This window comes from Saccopteryx leptura, chromosome X (genome assembly GCF_036850995.1).
Source record: "Saccopteryx leptura isolate mSacLep1 chromosome X, mSacLep1_pri_phased_curated, whole genome shotgun sequence".
NCBI classification, from domain to species: domain Eukaryota; kingdom Metazoa; phylum Chordata; class Mammalia; order Chiroptera; family Emballonuridae; genus Saccopteryx; species Saccopteryx leptura.
Window position 1 is genome coordinate 16,663,952 of NC_089516.1, and position 23,731 is coordinate 16,687,682.

The window sequence follows — 23,731 nt, forward strand, 5'->3', positions numbered from 1 at the left end:
GCTTTAACAAACTGGTCTGGAGCCAACTGTGACATCAGTTTAGTAATGACTTTAAGCACCATTTACGCTGTTATCATGGCAATTTAAGTTGTCACTTTCTATTAAAAGGTCTACCTCAGAATGGTTTTAAGTGAAAGCGTTCCACACTGACAGTGCAATTAAACAAGAAAAAAAAAACCCTTTCTTGGGATGTCAGTGCAAACGCATTTTAAATAGTGGTTCAGCAGTGCCTTGCTAATTTAAACTACAGTATTGCTTTCTATTAAAGACTAGAAACTGATTTAGGCTTTTTTCCCCCTCCCTTTACTGTGTGACAGTTTGAATTGGCACCATGTCCCAGTCAAAGCCCTGATGTGCCAATGGGTCCCTGAACCTAAAGTGTACCCGTCCCAAGGCAGGCATTAAACAGAAGTAATTTCCCTGTGTGATGGGGAAGCATCACCTGTCACAGCACTGGCTTTCCAAATTGCCCTTTCTGACGCCTTTTTCAAACTGCGGTCCACTTGCTCATCACGGAGGGAATTATACATAATGGGGAGGGGGAAGGGAAGGGGAGGGGATAGGATGGGAAGGACCGCTTTGTCAAGATGAGAACTTCCCCATTCAAAACTGGACAGTCAACCCTAGAGAAAATTTATTGTGGAAAATAATTCTGAGCACAGGTATGCGAGTCTCTCTGTCTCTCTCAGGTTTGGTTTTTGTGGGGGGGGTTTTGTTTTGTTTTGTTTTTTTTTCGTTTCTTTTTTTTTTACAGAGATAGAGGAGTCAGAGAGAGGGATAGACAGGGACAGACAGACAGGAACGGAGAGATGAGAAGCATTAATCATTAGTATTTGTTGCGCATTGTGACACCTTAGTTGTTCATTGATTGCTTTCTCATATGTGCCTTGACCGCGGGCCTTCAGCAGACCGAGTAACCCCCTGCTGGAGCCAGCGACCTTGGGTCCAAGCTGGTGAGCTTTGCTCAAACCAGATGAGCCCGCGCTTAAGCTGGCGACCTCGGGGTCTCGAACCTGGGTCCTCGGCATCCCAGTCTGACGCTCTATCCACTGTGCCACCACCTGGTCAGGTCTGTCTCAGGTTTTTGAATTTAGATCTCGAGATGGGTTATGCATTTCCCCAACTTCTTCAATTCAGACAAGAGACGACACTTCAGGTACTTTTGTCTATGAATATATTTTAACACATAAATGATAACTGAGCACAAAGGTTGAACGTGCACAAAATAACATGTTTTATCTACCTCATCTGTCTTCTACACTGCAATACCCCAAAAGCCCATAATTCCCAGGCATTTGGCTTCGCTAGATTCTAGCTATCAGAGAGAATAACACAATTACATTATTAGGTGTGAGTGCCTTAAATTAGAAGTTGAAGAATATTTGAACAGCAGGAATGGCTGGCATTTTATTTTAATGGTCTCGAGGCATTTCCAGCCTCCCTGACAGTACCTATGTCACAAGCAATAGTCTTGTTCTGAAGCACATTAACTTTACCAGGAGTAAATGAGGCATAGCATTTAAGTTGCTTCTGTTACGTTCTCAATTGACATAGTTATTGCTTTAAAGGACAGTGAGAGAGCATCTTGAGAAAAGTGTCCCAATGATAGTTATAGAGATGCAATTTTTTATGTCTACACAATTACGTTTCTAACTTCACCACATTCCACACTTGACTGACATGGAAAAGATGATCGATGTAAACCCAGTCCTTACGAGAATAATACATAAGCTACTGGGATCGAAACTCATTTCTATTTTACAAATTAAGCAAACTTTTCTTTCAGTTCCATTTTCTTCCTGTTAATGCAACAGACATGTGCATTGAGCCCTGGGGCTTCCAGAGACAAGAAACGGCCTGCTGATTTGGGGGTTGATGAGGGGGTGGAAGCCACCTTAAAAAGAAGTGTTACTTTTTCAGAGGTGGAGGGAAAAAGAGAGGCCCAGAGAAACTTTCTTGGGAGTGCTGCACTGAGAGAAAGTGGTGAAATTGTCAAAAATCCAGAGATAGGCAGAAAGAAACACGTGCAAGCAATCCTGGCCAGTTTGGAGGCTGTTGGGGTTACAAGCCTTTTTTTAAATTTAAATTTAAATTTTTTATTTTTTTAAAAAGTACTTTATTTATTCATTTTAGAGAGGAGAGAGAAGGGGGAGGAGCAGGAAGCATCAACTTCTATATGTGCCTTGACCAGGCAAACCCAGGGTTTTGAACAGGCAAACTCTGATCCAGGTTGACGCTTTATCCACTGCGCCCCCACAGGTCAGGCCGGGTTACAAGCCTTTGTTGCACTACTTCTTCCTACTCATTCACCGCTCACACTGTCATCAGCCTGATTCAAAGATCCTTGAGAGCAGGTTCTGGGGCTTATTCCTCTCTGTATGTCACGCAGCCCCTAGCACTGGGCCAGGAACGTGGCAGTGGTCAAGGTTGATGCACCAGCTCTCCGTTGCCTTCTCTATGTGAAAATAAGATTCTGCCCCTTCTCTGTGGAAGACGAAATGGAGTTGGAATATTTAGGTATAGGAGATAAGTTTAACTAACAGTCTGGTGATAGTAGGAGAGATGGCTCAAATTTTTGTATTCTTTTGGGCCACTGCAGGGATCATTTCGTGGAAATTTTGACAATAGGGTCTTTTTTTTTTTTTTTGTATTTTTCTGAAGCTGGAAACGGGGAGAGACAGTCAGACAGACTCCTGCATGCGCCCGACCAGGATCCACCTGGCACGCCCACCAGGGGCGATGCTCTGCCCACCAGGGGGCGATGCTCTGCCCCTCTGGGGCGTCGCTCTGCTGCGACCAGAGCCACTCTAGTGCCTGGGGCAGAGGCCAAGGAGCCATCCCCAGCGCCCGGGCCATCTTTGCTCCAATGGAGCCCTGGCTGCGGGAGGGGAAGAGAGAGACAGAGAGGAAGGAGGGGGGGTGGTGGAGAAGCAAATGGGTGCTTCTCCTATGTGCCCTGGCCGGGAATCGAACCCGGGTCCTCTGCACACCAGGCCGACGCTCTACCGCTGAGCCAACCGGCCAGGGCCAACAATAGGGTCTTGAATAGCTATGAATAGGACCCTTCTGTGCAAAGTTAGGGTTATTTTTTTCTTATTTTCCAAGTGAGAGGAGGGGAGATAGACAGATTCTTGCATGCACCCTGACCAGGATCTACTGGGCAATCCCCCCTTCCTATCTGGGCCCATGCTCACAACCAAGTTATTTTTAGTGCCTGAGGTGGAGGTTCAGTGTGCTAGCTAGAACCAGTCGAGCCATGGCTGCAGGAGGGGAAGAGTGAGAGAGAGAGAAGAAGGAGAGGAGGAAGGGTGGAGAAGCAGTTGGGCGTTTCTCCTGTGTGCCCTGACCGGGAATCGAACCCGGGACGTCCACACACGGGGCTGATCCTCTAACACTGAGCCAACCAGCCAGGGCCAAATTTAGGTTTGAAGGAAGTGAAAGCAGCCTTGTTACTCCTGCCTGTGATGACGGGGCTAAAAATTGAGCTAAGTCAGGATACAGGGTGATACCCTTGCTGTAGATCGAGGAACTCATTCCATTCCCGGGTAGGGAGACTTCCAGATGCAGAGCAGAGAGCATGGAATTACGCGACACTGGGTGCCAGTTCTCACAAATCCCCTTGGTCAGCTAAGTCTCCTCCTCCCATGAAGAGTGTGGGGGAGGGGCTGGGGAGAAGGCCTGGAAGTCTTATTTTCTCCCTAACACATGATTTCTTTAAGCTTCCCAGCAGCACTTATAGGATGACCTGAATAGCTCCTTTCAGGAGCCTGGTGATATAATTTATTGAAATTTAGAGGCCTAAACTTATTTAAAATGATGGTTTCATTTCCTTATTTTCTTTGCACAACTGTCACCACAGTTAATTTTAGAACATTTTTGTCCCCCCTGGAAGGAGCCCATACCCTTTGGCGGTCACTCCCCAATCTCCCCCTCTTCCAGCCTAAAAATCACGAATCTACTTTCCATCTATAGATTTGTCTATTCTGGACATTGTATAAATGATACAATATGTGGTCTTTTGTGTCTGGATTTTTTAAAAATGTATTTATTGATTTTAATCTATAACCATCATTGGGACACTTTTCTCAAGATGCTCTCTTGGTGTCCTTCAGAGCAATAACTAGATCAATTGAGAATGTAACAGGGTGATAGTAAGAGAGAGAGAAACATCAGTCTGTTCCTGTATGTGCCTTGACCAGGGATCAAACCAGCAATGGCAACCTCTGCACATTGGGATGATGCTCTCATCCAGTGGTCCCCAACCTTTTTTGGGCCACGGACCGGTTTAATGTCAGAAAATATTTTCACGGACCAGCCTTTAGGGTGGGATGGATAAATGTATCACGTGACTGAGACAAGCATCAAGAGTGAGTCTTAGACAGATGTAACAGAGGGAATCTGGTCATTTTTTAAAAATAAAACATCGTTCAGACTTAAATATAAATAAAACAGAAATAATGTAAGTTATTTATTCTTTCTCTGCAGACCGGTACCAAATGTCCCATGGACCAGTACCGGTCTGCGGCCCGGGGGTTGGGGACCACTGCTCTAACCAACCAAGCAATCCTGCCAAGGCTATGTCGGTTTCCTTCAGTTACCATAATGTTTTCAAGGTACATCCACATTGTAGCATGTATCAGTACTTTATTCCTTTTTATTGCCGAATACTATTTCATTATATAAATATACTACATTTAATTATCCACTTATCTTTTTAATTTTTTTAAATGAGAGGAGGGGAGGTAGAGAGATAGACTCCCACATGCAGCCTGGCTGGGATCCACCTGGCAACCCCTGTCTGAGGCCAACGCTCAGACCAACTGGGCTATCCTCAACACCTGAAGCTGGTGATAGAACCAATCAAGCCACTGGCTGCGAGAGGGAAAGAGAAGGGGGAGAGGGAGGGGAAGAGAAGCAGATGGTTGCTTCTCATGTGTGCTCTAACTGGGGAGTGAACCTGGGACTTAAGCATGATGGGCTGACACTCGATCTGTTGAGCCAACCAGCACCAGCCAGGGCCCCATCCATCATTTGATGAACATTATAGGTTGAATTGTGTCCACCCCCCCCACAATGTTATGTTGAAGTCCTAACCCCCAGTGCCTCAGAATGTGATCTAAGGTGGAAATAGGGTCATGGCAGATGTAATTAGTTAAGATGAGGTCATATTGTAGTAGGGTGGGCCCTTAATCCAATTTGACTGATGTCCTTATAAGATGAGGAGAAGAGACCCTGAGCTACACAGGGACAACACCATGTGACGACAGAATAGCAGCGATTAGAGGTGATGTGTCTGAAAGCCAGGAACACCAAGGCTTGCCAGCCACCGATAGAGTCGGAAGAGAGGAGTAACCGCTGTGCCCTGGAGCCGTCAGAGGGAGTCTGGCCCTGCCAACACCTTGACTTCAGACTTCTAGCCTCCAGAACTGCGAGAGAATAAATGCTGTGTTTCAACCCACCCAGGCTGTGGTGCTTTGTTATGGCGGCCCTAGGAAACTGACACAATGGGCATTTGGCTTGTTCCCACCTGGGATTCCATTTTCATACTGTGTACGTACTATGTACGAAACAATGCTTTTAGCCTACTCGAGCCATCTGTTAGTCCACACAACAAACTTGTGAGGCAGGTTTCAATCTTCCCATTTTTTTTCAATAAAGAAACGGAGGCTCAAAGAAAATAGTAAGGGGCAAAGCCAGGATTTAAACCCAGGTCTTCTGATTCCAGGTTCAGTGCTCAATAAACCAGAATGCTGAGTAAGTTACAGCAGGAGAGACAGCCATGTCAGGTAGTACATCTTTCCCTAAGAAAGTTGTCATAGCAATGACAACAGCCAGCATTTACTATTTACTAAGAGCCGGCACTGTGCTAAGCACTTTCCTTACATGTGGCAGACATTGCTACTGTCCTACACAGTATCTCCTTCCTTACTACCAGGAACCGGAGCTATCCAGGGTTGCAATGATACTGGCTGAAAGTTACACTTCCCAGCCTGTATTGCACGCAGGTGTGATCAAGGGCCATACTCCTAGGCAGTAATATTTATGTGGAAGTCACTGTGGGTGTCCAATGTGGCAGACACAGCCATACCCCCAAAGATTCATCCTCCCTTCCATGACATAGACACATTGGTGGGAAGGATTATCCATTCAGGGACTATACATTTTGACTCCTCTTATATCTACGTGGACCCACTTGACTGAAGTCTGGCCAATAAAATATGAATGAAAATATGGTACCTCGATTCTAGCCTGATCCATAAACCTTCCTACACAGTTCCCCATGCTCCCTCTTTCGTTGTCTGTTGGTGGGATAGTCATGGCCCTGGAAGCCCCATATGCTAAACTGGTCCTCGCATGACTGTGCTATGTGGAGCTTATCCAATCCTCTCCTCCTAACCCCCACCTCTGCTATCAATTGACCTTGGCAAGAGTGAGAAATAAACTTCTGTTGTGTTAACCCACTGATGAGTGGGGCTTAGTTATTATAGCATTTAGCCTGCCCTGACTTAAAGTTGTTACCGGCCCTGAGAAAGTTGAGCTCTCTTGATTGAATCGCCACCCCTTCCTCTTTCTCACTATTAGGAATATGGACATGACAGCTGAGACTGCAGCAGCCATCTTGGAATCTTGAGAGGAAGATCATGGGGACCACAAAGACCTCAGCTCTGAAACCTTTGAGCCTCTTGACCAAGGCCAGTGACTGCTGACCTCTGGGCTTCCGGGTGAGTGAGAACAACTAATCCCCTGGTCTTCTGAAACTGTTTACTCAGGGACTCTTGTCGTTTGCAGTCCAGTACAATCCCTAACTGATACAATCCATTAGTAAACCTTACCCAACTCTTCAGAGGCAGTGCTATTGCAATTCCTGTTTTATGATAAGAAATGAAGTATTTTGCTGACGATAGCACAGCCAGTAAAGAGGCAGAAACCAGGATTTGAATCATTAAGCTACAAAGCCAAAATATTAACCAATATACGTCTGGCCTTTAAGAGAGCCCTTTTCCTAAATATCTCTATTGTTCTATCTTGCACAACATTATTCCATAAAAACTTAAGATCCTATGCCCAAGTTCAACCACTTAACTTTTTTTATTCAAATATACTGATGAGTCTGTTTTTGTTTTTTTTTTCTTTTTCTTTCTGAAGCTGGAAACGGGGAGAGACAGTCAGACAGACTCCCGCATGTGCCCAACCGGGATCCACCCGGCACGCCCACCAGGGGCGACGCTCTGCCCACCAGGGGGCGATGCTCTGCCCCTCCAGGGCGTCGCTCTGCCGCGACCAGAGCCACTCTAGCGCCTGGGGCAGAGGCCAAGGAGCCATCCCCAGCGCCCAGGCCATCTTTGCTCCAATGGAGCCTTGGCTGCGGGAGGGGAAGAGAGAGACAGAGAGGAAGGAGGGGGGGCGGGGGTGGAGAAGCAAATGGGCGCTTCTCCTATGTGCCCTGGCCGGGAATCGAACCCGGGTCCCCCACACGCCAGGCCGACGCTCTACCGCTGAGCCAACCGGCCAGGGCCCTGATGAGTCTGTTTTTATAGATTCAGACGTCACTGTTGGAAGATGATGCTTCATAAAAAGTGAGCGTAAGGACAGAAAAACAGGCCGATTTACCAATGCAACATTTAATCAGAAATGCATCCTCATTTGAACTTGCTATATTAGCGATAAAGTAAGATTGATCATATAGCAGAAGAATCTCTTGGTGGCTGAGTCATCTGGTTGGAAAAAAATGACTCAAAGGCAGCCACATAAAACAATCCATCAAGCTTTCATGCTTAATATGTACTATTCTTTTCTTAATCCAGTTCTCTTGGAAATAATTTGTCATGCTTTGATGCTTAAAATCTACTTCTTATTTCCTTGATCTAATTCTCCTCTTTCTGTGGCATAAAAGTACTTCTCTTCTACCTTTCTATCCCATATAATGCTCATTCAATGCCTGGAAGCCACCAGGAATTAAAAAATCAGCCCAAAGCTTGGATCCTCCAGAGGTAGATGCATCTAAAGGAGCAAGTAGGAAAGATATCCAGCAGAGGGTGAGGATGAGCATGCCCCAGGAGGTAGCTTGAATTCTCTAGTGGATATATTTTGAGGTGTCTACCTAGCTAAAAAGCCAGTGATTTGCCTTGTCACCAGGAATTGTCCCGCTAAATTTCCTCACCCTCGCCGCCATTGGTCAAAGTGATCCCCTGCAGGAGCAGTGCTTGGACAGTTATTCCCATCTCATTGGTTCCCGGCAATTGTCCGAGGTTGAGCAAGCTTTCCAAGCCACGAGAATCAGACTCTCTTTCTCAGGGAAATTGGAGGTTCGATTCCATGAGACTCAACTCTAGCTGGGGGTCTAGGACAGCGGAGATGGAAAAGCTCAGAAACTGTGAGGGGCAGGAATGAAAGAGTCTGACCTGCAGAGGAAGAAGAAAGAAAACTTGTGCAGAGAAAAGCAGGGGAGAGAGGAGAAAGAACGCAGAAGTGAGTGTGAGGCTTGCCAAAGATTATTTGTCAGAGGCTAATTTATCTCTGATAGGAGAACAAATTCGACTTAAAAGACAGGCAAATCTAAAATGAGTTGACTTATTGCAATGTGCACAACCGCAATGTGGGTCACTGTACACAATGTGTAGGTTTCAAAGGCGGTTTGCAGTTGTGGTTTTCAGAAAGCAGTGGCTCTAATCCCAGCTGTGCGTTAGCATTTCCCAGAGAGCACTTTAAAAAGACCAGTGTCCACGTTTCACTCCAGACCAATGAATCAAAATCTTTGGGATAGGGCCCAGTTTTTTCCCCAAAGCTCTCCATGAGGTATTCCAATGTAAGCCATGGTTGTGAAAACCTTTGGTAAAAAGCAGTTTAAACGTGGCCCATGGCATTTAAAAATGGCCATTTTGGTAAGCTGTTCGCCTTCAAGCAATGATTCGAAACGAAGCAGTATCTTGTACCCAGGCCCAATTTATCTTGATTTTCCTGAGTGCTTTTTCATATCACAAGGTATTAAGTGTGTCCATCATTCACCAGCAGTTTTCACGAAGGAAATCTCTCTAAAGTAAAACCCACCAGCCGATTTGTGTCCAATCTATTAGTTGACTGACGACCTTGTGCAGTACTTTTCAGCTGATTGATTTTACTTGAGATGGAACCGTCACTAACCACGAAACATTTACAAGCTTTCCTCACCACTGTGTCAAATGGAAGCTTCTGGCTGGCCTCAGTTTGGAATACTCGGAGGCTTGCCGAGCAAGCTGTTTCCATGGCCGAGTGTCTCACACAGCTTGGCTTCGGCCAGGTCCACGTTCATGGGAACCTTGCCACTGCTGAACTATGAAATTTCCTGATTAAGGAAACGAGAGGAAACAAGTCATTCACTAGCACCTACGCACAGCACACCATTTTGGGGAGTTCTTTTTTGCTTTCTGCAGAATTAAAAACAGAAGATGCTGCCGTTACAATTCTCTGAAATAAGATGACAAAACCAAGGATGAACATTTAACAGCTGTTTTGGAACTGAGTCTGGAAATAAACAAAAAGCTGCCTATGGTTTCACCACAGTTAAAAAGCACAGATTCTCTGTGATTCATACGTGGTCTATAGCACGCAAGCTGAGCCAAAGAAATGATGCCAAGAAAAGACAGTGACAAAGGGAGAGGCTTAATCATCATGACAGTTGCAATTATAATTAAATGTAAACCCGAGAAGAGGATTGCTTCATTCTGGTAAGAAGGCCAAGGTTTAGGGGAAGTCTACAGCAAGTGAAGCAAATGCTGTTGTTAAATTTCTCTCCCTGCTTAAAGAATTTCCAACTTTAACTTATTAATACTTATCGAATACAAGAAAAGAAAATATTATTTCAATATCTAGTATGAGAATTGCTCTTAGAAGATCCCAGTTCCTTCAAAGCTTCCTTTCTTAGTTGTTCATCTTTCTTTCTCTCTCTCTTTCTCTTTCTTTCTCTCTCTCTCTTTCTCTTTCCTTCCTTCCTTCTTTCTTTTCCTTCCCTCCCTCCCTCCTTTCTTCTTCTTCCCTCCTCCTCCCCCTCCCCCTTATCTGCCTGCCTGCCTGCCTTCATTACATTTTTAAAAGAAGCCTGTTTAGAGTAGAAGCTGAGATGTCAAGGGGTGGAAGTGTGAGCAGAACTGCCTGGCACTAGACAGGAAAGGAATTCATGTTTTGAATCAGAGAGGGGCAGGGGAAGAGAAAAGTAAAACAAGGAGGAAGTGGAGTGAGTGGGCAAGATGGCTGAAGACTGGGGGCAGTACTACGTAACCCCCAAACCTTTAGTGAAGTTCTAAACATACAAAATGTTTGTGGTGGGAGGCATTTGGTGATCTTGTACAGCATCTGGTAAAGGGTCTGACCTTGGGCAAGGAATGGAATCAAGAACACACACAGGAACAACAAATTAGGACCCTGAAGTAGAGAGCTGAGAATATGCAGAAATTGTGGGTAGGGCTGTGGACTCTCATTGTGAAACTTGGGGTTTCAGCCAAGTTTACCTTAATCTCCCAGGGCTGGCCAGGCTTCATCTGGGATGCATGTTCACAACTAGGAGAAGCTTTCCATTTAAGCTACATAGCTATGAAGCCCTGAGTGGGTTTTTTTTTGCATTGAATTCTGTGCACTATATTTTTAAGTCATTCCTGGAATGACCAAGTTTCTATGGGGTACATGAGTCCCTACTGCATACTTCCCAGTTCTGACTGCAGAAGGTGTCAGTCCAATAGAGTAGACAACATCTATCACCTGGCCAACCATCAGTCCATGCACCTATGCACTCAGCATACATATTGAGCACTCTCTATGTCTAAGGCACTCTACTAGGCACGTGGGGGTGAACAAATATGAACATGACATAGATCCTGATCTCAAGAAGCTTAGTTCAGCAGCCAGCAGGGCTGGGAGAGAAACATGGCACGGATTCTCCCATGAGCCTTTAAAGGAGCCAGCCCTGCCAACACCTGGGCTGGAACTTCTGGCCTCCCAAACTATGAGAGAATAAATTTCTGTTGTTCTAAGCCACTTAGTTTGTGGTTATTTGTTACAGCAGTTCTAAGACATGCATACAGCCACTTATTCTGAATAGCTAGGTACCATTTTCAAAAGAACAGAAAATAACAAGTGCTGTTGAGGTTGCAGAGAAGTTGGGACGTTTGTGCACCATTAGTAGAGATGTGAAATGGTGCAACCATTATGGAAAACAGTATGGAGAGTCCTAAAAAAATTAAAAATAGCACTACCACATGACCCAGCAATTCCTCTTCTGGCTATACATCCAAAAGAATTCAAAGCAGGATCTTAAAGAGATATTTGCACAGCTGTGTTCATCACAGCATTATTTACAATAGTAAAGATGTGCAGGTAGCCTGACCTGTTGTGGTGCAATGGGATAAAGCGTCGTCCTGGAATGCTGAGGTTTGCCAGTTTGAAACCTGGGCTTGCCTGGTCAAGGCACATATGGGAGTTGATGTTTCCTGGTCCTCTTCCCTTCTCTCTCTCTCTCCTCTCTAAAAATAGAATAAATAAAGTCTTTAAAAAAAAAAAGATGTGCAGGTAATCCACCCAAATGTTTATTGACAGATGAATGGATAAATAAAATGAAGGCTGTACATAATAATAGAATATTACACAGCCTTAAAAAGAAGGAAATTCTTGTATTGCCCGGGTTGCCACAGGATCAGATTTTCCTCAGCTTGGATCTCCGTGCCACAGCCTGGTTCGGCCGTTTGTTTCGTGGCCTGGATGTATTCACCCCCTTTGCCCGCCTCAGTTTCTATATTCACAGTTACCAGAGAAAGCCGCCCTGTTTAGGTTAGTGAGGAAGGCGGAGCATTTCTTACTCCCTATTTCCTTCGGGGTTTGGTTATATATTTAGCCAATTTTTCACTCAATCATACCTTTGGGTGTATTGCGAAGCATCTGGAAGCTCCAAGTATAGGTTTTTCTGTTTCTGGTTGAAGATCTTGTTGAGTTTTGGGGGAGATTTATCGGTATCGCTTCCTACCCCGCCATTACTCTGACGTCATCCGAGTCTTCATTTTATAGTAAAAAAAAAGAAGGAAATTCTGACACATACTAGAACATGGATGAATCTCGAGGAAATCGTATTAAGTGAAAGAATCCGGTTATAAGAAGATAAGTACTGTCCGATTCCACTTACCATGTTTCTCCATGTATAAGATGCACCTTAATTTTGGGGCAACCACTGTATAAGATGCACCCAGTTTTTAGACCCAAAGTTTTTGAAATACAGTGCATCTCATACATGGGGGAATATGGTATCTGATGTATCTAGAGCAGTCAAAATAATTGAAACAGAAAGTCAAAAGGTAGTTAACAAGAGCTGGAAGAATTGATTGTTAATGAATGCAAAGTTTTAGTATTGCAAGACGAGAAAGTTCTAGAGATTGCTGCACAACAGTGTGAATATACTCGATACTACTGAACTATAATGCTTATAATGGCTTTGATGGCAAATTTAATGCTGTTTTTTAAAAATCACATACACACAAATAGCTGAGTACCAGGCAGAAGGGGGTGAATGCCACAATACAAGTATGGTAAGGTGCTTTGAAAATTTAGATGGGAAAGATCTGACAGAGTTGGGGGGGAGTACAGAAGAGGAAGCAGTTCAGAGAAGGTTTAATGTCAGAAGCAACATTTGTGATGGATTGTCGGGGAAAAAATATGACCTGGCCACTCAGGGATAGTGATGGACGCTGAATACGGAAAAGCACCTATATGCATTCTGACCAAGTTGAGTACCTGAGATGAGTGTGGTGCTCAGGACTGCTGCTAACCATCACGGTGCCTCTGTGCGCAGTAGAAAAAGATGCTGCTTTCTTCTGGGTGTGTGAATTGGGAGGCAGTGTGGCTGGGGACCCTTTTGCAGTTCACATTCTGCAGAATAGAATCGGCTGTCCTAGATATACATACTGAGATGAGAACCTAGGTTTGGGGGGGAAAGATAGTGAGCTCAATTTGGGGCATCATGAGTTCTGTAGTGGTCGGCTCTATATCTAGGCAGAAATAGGAAACAGAAGGTTGGAAAAGTGGAACCAGTGTTTGGAGGAAATTTTAGGATTAAAAGTGTAGATTGGGAGGAGTCACATTCATGGTGTTAAAACTTTCCTATAATAATTTGGTCACATGGTACCAGTTAACTCCAGTAGTCCTTCTTGTGGAACATTGGTGTGGTGACCAAGGAGGAAGACAGCGCCCTCTGGTGGAAATTAGAAAACACTCCTTATGTATATAGCACACCCTCACTAAATAATTTTAAGCTAATACAATTCAAGGACATTCTGTTTGAACAGGTATCTGACCCTTGCTGCCTGGAGTGCAACACGAATCTCTTTAGCCTTGGTTGTGCCAGGCATTGGGGCTCCCCTCTCTTCCCTGAAACTGTATTGCTGTTGAATGCCTTGAGTCCAGCAAGAAACCATGGACACTGTACCCACTATTGCCCACTAGGTGCTGAGGGAGGCTGGACCACGCAGAAGTCCAGAAAGCCTTGTTATTCTGCCCCTTATAGCCTAGAGCACAATCAGTTCTGGAGAGGCAGTGTTTTTCTTGCTCCTTTGCCCCTGTGTCGCACCTGGTCCCTCCGAGGAAGAAAGCCCCTCTAAAGAAGCAGTTTCAGCAGCTGCGCCGAAATACCCGATGAGGGAAAGGGAGAGAATCCACTTTGGGAGGAGGACGAGAACATGGATCCTTCCAGTCTCTCGCTGAATGCTCCTCCATATTCTACCCCCCAGTTGTGTCAGTTTGCCCTGAATCCAGCCAGGAGCCGGCCCTGAACCTGAGGGCTGTGAGTAGCAGCAGAGGGCTTGAAGACCGCTTGGTGCAAATTCCTTTACATTTGATATTGAACTTACCCTCACCAACCCTTCTGTGACTTAAGTACTATTTCTCTCCACTTTATAGTTGAGGAAGCTGAAGCTCAGTGAGGTTGCATACTTTTCAAAGGTCACACCATTAGTAAGAAATGGACCTATGCAGACCTGTTTTCTTGTCATTGAGATATAATTCACAACCCATAAAATTCAGTGGTTTTAGTATACTCCCAAAGTTGCGCAGATGTCATCACTATCTAACTCCCAAACACTCTGTCACAGTCACAAGGACCGCTGTGTCCAGTCACTCCCCATCTCACCCTCTGCCCGGCTCCTGGCAGCCATGGTCTGCTCTCTGTCTCTATAGATTTGCCTGTTCCGGACATTTCATATAAATAGAATCATACAGTGTGTGGTCTTTGTGTCTGACTTCTTTCACTTAGTATAATGTTTTCAGGGGTTATCCATGTTGTAGCATGAATCAAGACCTCATCTTTGGGGGGCAGAATAATATTTCATTGTATGGATAGACCCTACTTTATTTATCCCTTTTTTAGTTGATGGACATTTGAGTTGTTTTTACTTTTTGGCTATTATGAATAATGTTACTATGAACATTCACCAACAAATTGTTGTTTGTTTGTTTTTTTTGTATTTTTCTGAAGCTGGAAACGGGGAGAGACAGTCACACAGACTCCTGCATGTGCCTGACCGGGATCCACCCGGCACGCCCACCAGGGGCAACGCTCTGCCCACCAGGGGGCGATGCTCTGCCCCTCTGGGGCATCGCTCTGCTGCAACCAGAGCCACTCTAGCGCCTGGGGCAGAGGCCAAGGAGCCATCCCCAGCGCCCGGGCCATCTTTGCTCCAATGGAGCCTTGGCTGCGGGAGGGGAAGAGAGAGACAGAGAGGAAAGAGGGGAGGGGGGTGGAAAAGCAAATGGGCACTTCTCCTATGTGCCCTGGCTGGGAATCGAACCCGGGCCCCCCTGCATGCCAGGCCGACGCTTTACCGCTGGGCCAACCAGCCAGTGCCATTCACCAACAAATTTTTGTGTGACCGTAGCTTTTCAGTTACCTAGCAGCAGGATTGCTGAATCCTAAAGGAACTCAATGTTCAACTTTATTTTTTATACAGGGACAGAGATAGAGTCAGAGAGAGGGATAGATAGGGACAGACAGGAACAGAGAGAGATGAGAAGCATCAATCATCAGTTTTTCATTGCTGTTGTAACACCTTAGTTGTTCATTGATTGCTTTCTCATATGTGCCTTGACCGCAAGCCTTCAGCAGACTGAGTAACCCCTTGCTCGAGCCAGCGACCTTGGGTCCAAGCTGGTGAGCTTTTTGCTCAAGCCAGATGAGCCCATGCTCAAGCTGGCGACCTCAGGGTCTTGAGCCTGGGTTCTCCGCATCCCAGTCCGACGCTCTATCCACTGTGCCACTGCCTGGTCAGGCAATGTTCAACTTCTTGAGAAACTGCCAGCTTGTTTTCCAAAGCAGGTGCATCGTTTTACATTCCCACCAGTGATGTGTGAGTGTGCCAACTTCTCCCCAGTCTCACAAGTAAAACTGATTTTCTTTCATCCTTTGTTTCTTTCCTTTTTTTTTTTTTTATTCAGTGAGAGGAGGGGAGGCAGAGAGACAGATTCTCACATGCGCCCAACTGGGATCCACCTGGCATGCCCACTAGGGGGCGATGCTATGCCCATCTGGGGTGTAGCTCCGTTGCTCAGCAACGGAGCTCTTCTTAGTGTGAAGGAGGCCATGGAGCCATCCTCAGTGCCCACATAGGGTCAGCTCACTCCAATCGAGCCATGGCTGCAGGAAGGGAAGAGAGAGAGAGAGAGAGAGCACACGAGAGAGAGGTAAGAGGGGTAGGGGTGGTTGCTCCTCTTGTGTGCCCTGACCGGGAATTGAAGCCCTGACATCGACACGCCGGGCTGACGCTCTACCACTGAGCCAACCGGCCAGGACCCAAAACTGATTTTTAAACTCGTTTTCTTCCTCTCTCCGTTTCCCCTTTAAATATATATTTATTGCTTATGACGTAGCAGGCACCATGCCCACCCCCGGGGATTCAGAGATCAGCATGCCACTGCCTCTGGAGTGGAGGAGCCTTCGGTCCTGGGGAGACGCGGCGTATTTATCTTCGCGCGGGGAGGGGGGCTGCCTCCTGCGCCTCGCATCGCGTTCCAGCATCAGGTGCCCTTTCTTACAAAATATAAAGATGAAGGGTAAAATTCATGCCACTCGTTTAAAACTTTTGTTTACTTACAATGGCATTAAATAGCAAATAAAATTGGCATGACAAGTTGAGAGAGGAGAGAGAGAGAGAGTCTGTGGAAGAGAGAAAAACAGCTCTGTATTTTAGTGGGTGATGCGTCACTCGCTTCTTTTTGAACAAGGAGCCCCTCCTTTTCATTTTACACTGGGCCCCACAAATCCAGGCTCTGCACCTGGCTGAGTACCGTGGCAGAGGGCACCACAGAATCCCGTGGCAAAGGGTGTGGCTATGGGGGAGGGGAAGAGTGGGCTCTCGGTGTAGTGGATCACACCGTGCATTGTATAGCCTGGGGATTTTTTATTTTTATTTTGTGGGGACTGAGGGTGTGGAGGCTCTCAAAAATGCTCAGATCTTTAAAATTGCTTCTCAGGAGTAATAAAGGGTGATACTGGACACAGTAGGAACCATATGTAGATTCTGTTTAAAATTTGTAAACGAGATAATTTGGAGCCAATTGCTAGTTTATCTCTCAAGTTCAAACACAGTTAAGACTTGGCTGGTCCTGCCCTGGCCGGTTGGCTCAGCGGTAGAGCGTCGGCCTAGCGTGTGGAGGACCCGGGTTTGATTCCCGGCCAGGGCACTTAGGAGAAGCGCCCATTTGCTTCTCCACCCCTCCGCCGCGCTTTCCTCTCTGTCTCTCTCTTCCCCTCCCGCAGCCAAGGCTCTATTGGAGCAAAGATGGCCCGGGCGCTGGGGATGGCTCTGTGGCCTCTGCCTCAGGCGCTAGAGTGGCTCTGGTCGCAACATGGTGACGCCCAGGATGGGCAGAGCATCGCCCCCTGGTGGGCAGAGCATCGCCCCTGGTGGGCGTGCCAGGTGGATCCCGGTCGGGCGCATGCGGGAGTCTGTCTGTCTTTCTCTCCCTGTTTCCAGCTTCAGAAAAATAAAAAAAAAAAAAAAAAAAAAAGACTTGGTTGGTCTTTCCCATGGCTGACATCCTTGAGAGGGTAGTTTTGCTAAGGAGACCGTAAGTTACTCGCTTAGATAGTCTGAGGGAAGCCAGACAGAAGCTATAGTAGACAAAACCAGCCGGAGAATATCTGACTTCTTCCTCATCCCACCACATTGATTTTTCTCTTCTTTACATAAAATTTCTTTGCTATTATCTTCTTTGTGTTTCTTGATCCGATTTCTATCATTTTTGTATAAATGTACTTACAAACTTGCTGGAAGGTACAGACACATGCCCAAGGTCACTAAGCTAGTAACCAGAAAACCCAACACTAGAACCCATACCTTCATGGTTTTACTTTTATTTGGAACAAGAGTTCACTGTATTTTTATGAACTATTAAGTCATTTTTGGGTAAATGTTTGGAGGCAACATATTTTTGTTATTTGGTCTTTTTAATTTTTTTAACTTCAATTGCTGAGATATAAACCTCCACCTGGCCCCCCAAAATTTCATTTGCACAAAAATATTATCATGGATAATTTTTAAGACTTTGGAAAAACTCTTTGCTGGCAATTCTATTAACCGTTAGAGAAGAAATTAAAGCAACAAACCCACTGTTTAATTCAGCTCTTCAGAAGAGTCTCACTTAGGAATATGTCTTCCCATCCCAGAAATGATTAGTGCATGGTTACATTACAAGAGGAGGGAGAATTAACATTTTGAATGAAAGGGTATATAATGAGAGAGTTTGAAGTGGAAGAAAATTGCTCACAAATACAATAGGATTTTGAACAAGAGACAAAGTGGTCCAGCTATTTATGTACATTACCAGTTTCAATCATTACATTCTGGGCTCCTTTTCAGTTCTGGCCAATGATTCTTAACCTGCTGAATGCTTAAACGTGACTGTCCAGGGTTTTGCAGGGGTTATACTGCTAAAAATAGAGTATGCTGTCAAGTTGGAGCTCCCCGAGAAAGTGTGCTGCCAATCTGGTGGCTTAGGGGCCGGATAGAGCTAGTCTCTCTCTTCTTTCCCTCTTATTCCTCTTCTCGTTACTGGGCCCAGAGCGGGTTGGGCCTATGGGGAAATGCACTTGCCAGAGAGGGCCTTCACCCCCAAAAGACAGAATCTTCTCTCTGTGGCATGGGAGAGCCAGGCAGAGCTCTGTCTGATTGCTCACAGAAGCTCTAAGAGGCCAGGGACATCATCTACATAAAGCCAGGCCAGCCAAGTCGGGTGTAAGGTTTTTCAACTTCTGTGGGACTTGATCCTGCTAACATGGTAGTCACAGAAATCATAGGAAACTCCCAGGGAGCAGCCTGACCAGGTGGTGGCACAGTGGATAGAGCATGGGCCTGGGACACTGAGGACCCGGGTTCGAAAATGCATGTGCTAGAGCACAGGCTCATCCGGCTTGAGCACAGGCTCACCAGCTTGAGCGCGGGGTCACTGGCTTGAGTGTGGGATCATAGATATGACTCCATGGTCACTGGCTCAGCTGGACTTCCCCACCAACCCCGTCAAGGCACATATGATAAAGCAATCAATGAACAACTAAGGTGCCGCAACTATGAGTTGATGCTTCTCATCTCTCTCCCTTCCTGTCTGTCTGTCTGTCTCTCTCTCTCTCCCGCTAAAAAAAAAGAAAGAAAGAAACTCTCAGGGGCAAACATTGTTTTTTCATTTATCCATCAATCTCTCACATATTGAAGTTTAACATCTGGCAGGAAGGGGCCCCCTGTGGGGCTGTTCAGTCATTCTGGCAAAGCCACGTGAAAATGGGTAAAGATTCCCCTCCTCCAGGTTGTGGATGGGCCATTCTGAGGTGGACTTTGTACAGGCCCTCAGGGGGGCCCCGGAGGGGTGAGCTACCCTTGGTAAGAGGGAGAACTTCGTACAGTCAAACCCGTACACATGCTGCTGCCTCAGCATCTGCATTTGGAGGGAGGGAACTGCAGCTAAGACCCTGCATAGGCATCTGTTCAGAAAGACCGAATGAGAGCCTAACTGAAAGGCGGGTGCAATTGAAAGCCACCAATGGACACAGCAGAACACCCTGTCCCAAACGTGACAGCAGACTCCTAGGACTTCCTGGTTTGTCTGTATACAACAAAAATCATCCCCTTGATGTCTGACCCAGGGGTTAAAGGGCAGAGTGCTCTGACTGCTGTGGACCTAGACACAGATTGATGTCCTGGGGGCTGACCTTGTCAGGAAAGACAGAGGAAGTGAGAAACAGCCTTGCTGGTAGGTGGGGTTTGATGTTCCCACCTGAAGATAAATAGCACTCTTGGAAAAGAAAGTCCAGAGAAGGCCACTCCGTGACCATGTTTGGAACTAGATAGAAATAAGGCCACTTCTCAACAAGGAAATGGATGAATAGTCCACCTTTGATGAATAAGTTTCACGCTGCTCTTTTACCTATCACAATTCTAGCTCCTCCTTAATTTCCCCATTTTTCAAAGAAAAGAAAATGCTGAATTGTTATATTGCTTCTGCTTTTTTTTTTTTGTATTTTTCTGAAGCTGGAAACGGGGAGAGACAGTCAGACAGACTCCCGCATGCGCCTGATCGGGATCCACCCGGCACGCCCACCAGGGGCTACGCTCTGCCCACCAGGGGGCGATGCTTTGCCCCTCTGGGGTGTCGCTCTGCTGTGACCAGAGCCACTCTAGCGCCTGGGGCAGAGGCCACAGAGCCATCCCCAGCGCCCGGGCCATCTTTGCTCCAATGGAGCCTTGGCCGCGGGAGGGGAAGAGAGAGACAGAGAGGAAGGGGGGGGTGGAAAAGCAAATGGGCGCTTCTCCTGTGTGCCCTGGCCGGGAATCGAACCCGGGTCCCCCGCACGCCAGGCCGACGCTCTACTGCTGAGCCAACCAGCCAGGGCCAGTTCTGCTTCTTGATAACAGGGAATTTAGAACATGCCCCCTCTTCCTTAAGATTTCCTCAGTACCTGCTTAAATCCTGTAATTACCCTCCTGCCTGGTCCATCTTACTCAAATGCCCCATGGTCCCTGGAGTGAGTTCTTGCTAGCTGCAGCAAGCTAACAGAAGCTAATGTGGTTTGACTACAGGTGTGTTCCTGGTAGCTCCCCATGGTAGGCATCTGCACTGGCATCTTTGCTTACTGCCAGCTGATTAGAATCAGAAGAGATGCTGAAGAAAAGAAAACAAATGGCAACCATGCCTGACCTGTGGTGGCGCAGTGGATAGAACGTCGACCTGGAACCCTGAGGTCCCTGGTTTGAAACCCCAGCCTTGCCTGGTCAAGGCATGTACAAGAAGCAACTATAAATTGATATTTCCCACTCCTCCCCCCATGCCTTTCTCTTTCTCTCTCCTCTCTCTAGAACAATAAATCTTTTTTTTTTAAATGAGAGACACAGAGACAAGACAGAGGGACAGATACGGACAGACAGACAGGAATGGAGAGAGATGAAAAGCATCAATTCTTCACTGCAGCATCTTAGTTGTTCATCAATTGCTTCCTCATATGTGCCTTGACAGGGGGCTCTGGCTGAGCCAGTGACCCCTTGCTCAAGCCAGCGACCTTTGGGTTCAAGCCAGTGACCTTGGGCTTCAATCCAGTGACCATGGGCTTATGTCTATGATCCCATGCTCAAGCCAGCAACCCCGTGCTCAAGCTGGTGACCTTAGGGCTTCGAACCTGGGTCCTCAGCTTCCCAGTCCGATGCTGTATCCACTGCAACACTACCTGGTCAGGCCAATAAATAAAATCTTTAAAAAAAAAAGAAAACAAATGGCACCATCTTCAAATGTCTGCCATTTCTTTTTCTCTTCTCTCTTCTCTTTTTCACACAGAAATCCTGTCTTTGCCTTTGGGAGATGGAATTGACCTGTTAGTGGTTTCTTTTGTATACATGCAAAACAGCATGTTAATAGCTCCCTATTTATGTCTCAAGGGTCAGTCACACTGTGGCAGCCAGTTACGGAAGATGTGGCAGTAACAGCAGGGGTCCCCATTGTGGCTTCATATAGCCAATACCTTAAATTCAGAATCACATCTCTCTTTTTAAAATGTCCCTCCGCAATTTCTTCCAACTTGTGTTTCAGGTTTCCAACAAGTTTCTTAACTCTTCTCTGCAGAAAACAAACAAACAAAAATTCCTCAAACCCTCAAACTCTAAGACATCATTAAAAAAAAGCTTCCTTCCTTATTAGGCAGAGCAATCGATCTCTCTCAGCTCATTTGCAGATCTAACGACTCTTTGCTGAATGAGAACTGGAAATTCACTAATAATAGGAGACTTGTTAAGTACAGTGCATCAGCCGAGTGGGTAGTCTTGCAGCTGTTAAAAGAGGCAATAAAGGAAGCCTAGGAACAAGGAAAATTCTGTATGAAACAGTTGTTTATGAAAATTAACCCTTTGAGTGAGGACGTACCTGAACGTTGGTACCACTCAAAGGGTTAACCTCACTCAAAGGGTTAAACATCATACAAAAAATGGTGACCTGTGTGATTACAACTAGGTAACACTCATCTATGTGTAGCTGCAGGCCTAAACTGGGTACTGGGAGGGATTTATATCAGGTATGACTTCAAGGAATGAGCTGTAGGCTCTATTTGAATGAGAGATAAAGAAACCAGGACCAGGGCTTGGGAATATGGAAAGGTGAGTGAGGCACTTTTACAAAATGGAATGCCAAACAAAACGGCTTCAGTAATCAAAATTAAAAATATTTTTAAATATCAGAATTAAGGCCAAAAAAAAAAAAAAATCCATGATGAGCAAGCACAGCATCAAAATTTGAAGTTAAGTTTCAACCCCGCACTTGCATGCCTCTGAGAGTGAGCACCTCACTTGCCTCATCCTAGTCCTAGCCCCGGTGAGGACAGCGACTGGCCATGCAGGGTCACCGGCTGGCTCCCACCTCTAGGACTGAGCCCCATCAAGAATACGGGTCACTCCTTACTGACCCCCAAAAGAGGGAGAGTCCAAATTCACACAGGGGTTAGGGAAGATGTTTCCACGGACAGACAAGTCCTCTTTTATCAGTGGTTTGGCTTCCCGATGATTCAGTTACTCACAGTCAGCCCCAGTCCAAAAACATTACATGGAAAATTCTAAAACCATTTCATGTTTTTAATTGTGCACTGTTCTGCTCAGGATGTAAATCACCCCTTTGGCCCAAATCTCCGCAATATAGATGCTTGTCAGGAACTCAGTAGCTCCTCAGTTATGAGGTCAACTGTAGCAGGATCTTAGTGCTTGTGTGCAGTCACCCCTGTTTTACTTCATAATGGCCTCAAAGTGCAAGGGTAGTGATGCTGGCAGTTCGGACATGCCAACGAGAAGCCGTAAAATGCTTCTTTTAAGTGAAAAGGTACGTGTGTTTGGAAAAAACATAGTCTCTATAGGGTTTAGTACTCTCAGTGGTTTCAGGCACCCACTGGGCGACTTGGAAAGTATTCTCTGTAGATAATGGGGGACTACTGTAGTCCAATGTCAAACAGGTCTTCCAGGGGCTCTTGTTGGAACGAGGAGATATAGTAAATAAAAGGACCCTGCCGGGCAAATCTTCCTAAAGAACCACTCTATGAATGTAACCTAGTTGAGGGACTCTGGGAGATTCTTAAAGTCATGTCTATGAGCCAGAATCAGCAAGAGACATCAATGGAAAAGACGTCACAATAGCAACCTGGGTCCCTTGGACACCACAGTTCTCATAGAAGCAAAGGCTGCAAGAGGTGCATTATGTTTGTATAACAATGTATGTGAGACAAACCAGAACCCCCCTCCCCTCACCCCTTACCCAAGGAACCAGAGGCAGGCGTTTGGAGATGGTATTTCTGTATAATCTGTAGGTTGGGGTCTGATGTACAGAGAGCTAGTTTTGTAATTGTTGTAAACAGCCAGGCTGGGGTGACCTGTGAAAATATGCAAATATGTAAAGACTAGAGTGTAAAGACCCTGAACAAAAATGACTGTGTCAGAGAAATCGTATAATGGCTGTGTAAAATCTTTTAAAGTTTTTCTTAGTGTTTTAATGTAATATTTTTAATTTTTTTTTATTTTTGAGAGAGAGGAAGGAGGAGAGAGAAACACTGACTCGTTGTTCCACTTTTTTGTGCTATTGATTGCTTTGCATATGTGCCCTGAATGGAGCTTGAACCGGTGACCTCAGGGGTTGAGCTGGCACCCTTAGCATGGAGTCGGTACCTTTGGGATAGAGCTGGGAACCCCAGGATCAAACCAGTGACCTCAGGGCTCCAGTCATTGCTCTATCTGCTGCGCCACCAGCCAAGGCACTTGAATGTAATCTTTTCAACGAATAAAAGGAAAATGAAAGCATCACACCCACAAAGTTACCTGTGTAGAACCTGACACCACAGCCTAGAGTTCCACAAATTTAAATGACATTATATCACGTGATTATCTGAGTGTGAAAGATGTGAGAGGTTTTTATCAAGATCAAGATCTCTGTTTTCCTAATGGTCATCTTATTAGAAAACACTAAGTCAGGTTCCAATAAAGATTCAATGCTTGTAGAATGAGGGCTTAAAAAAGCATTCTGTATCAACATTTAAAACTAAATAAGAAGGCTTCAGGTAGGGACCTATTAACTAGATCCTGTCCCCCACTGTGTCTCATTGTTTCTGAGTCGCCTAGGAAGGATTGGCCCACCATGGGTGTTCTGCTCTTCCTGGACTACCTGAAAATCCTTTGTTGTCACTTCTGAAATCTAATATGCCCTTACCCCCTTTCTC

General features: G+C 45.7%; 1 pseudogene; it reads right to left on the reverse strand.

The window, feature by feature from the left end:
- Positions 1 to 23,731, reverse strand: part of LOC136386207 (FUN14 domain-containing protein 1-like) — a 56,553-nt pseudogene that overhangs the window by 25,700 nt on the left and 7,122 nt on the right.